This window comes from Etheostoma spectabile, chromosome 15 (assembly GCF_008692095.1).
Source record: "Etheostoma spectabile isolate EspeVRDwgs_2016 chromosome 15, UIUC_Espe_1.0, whole genome shotgun sequence".
Taxonomy (NCBI): Eukaryota; Metazoa; Chordata; class Actinopteri; order Perciformes; family Percidae; genus Etheostoma; species Etheostoma spectabile.
Genome location: NC_045747.1, coordinates 31,921,951 through 31,922,196, shown reverse-complemented (window position 1 = coordinate 31,922,196; position 246 = coordinate 31,921,951). Strand labels below are relative to the sequence as shown.

General features: G+C 48.4%; 1 protein-coding gene across 1 annotated transcript in view; it reads right to left on the bottom strand.

Moving 5' to 3' along the window:
• Nucleotides 1-246, bottom strand: part of LOC116702279 (GTPase IMAP family member 7-like) — a 4,732-nt gene that overhangs the window by 4,433 nt on the left and 53 nt on the right. The gene's annotated exons all lie outside the window — the stretch shown is intronic.

Sequence of the window (246 nt, the reverse complement as noted above, 5' to 3'; positions counted from 1 at the left end):
TCCTCATGTCGTCCTCATGTTGCCCTCATGTTGCCCTCATGTTGCCCTCATGTTGCCCCCAACGTTGTCCTCACGTTGTCCTCATGTTGTCCTCATGTTGTCCTCATTCCCACTGCCACTGCCACTGCTGGGGTTGATCAGCTGCCGTCAGAACTTATGCCGCTGACAGTAATAAACACGTTGAATACATAACAGTTACACAGCTTTACTGTAGAATACAGAACAGTTACACAGCGTTACTGTAGA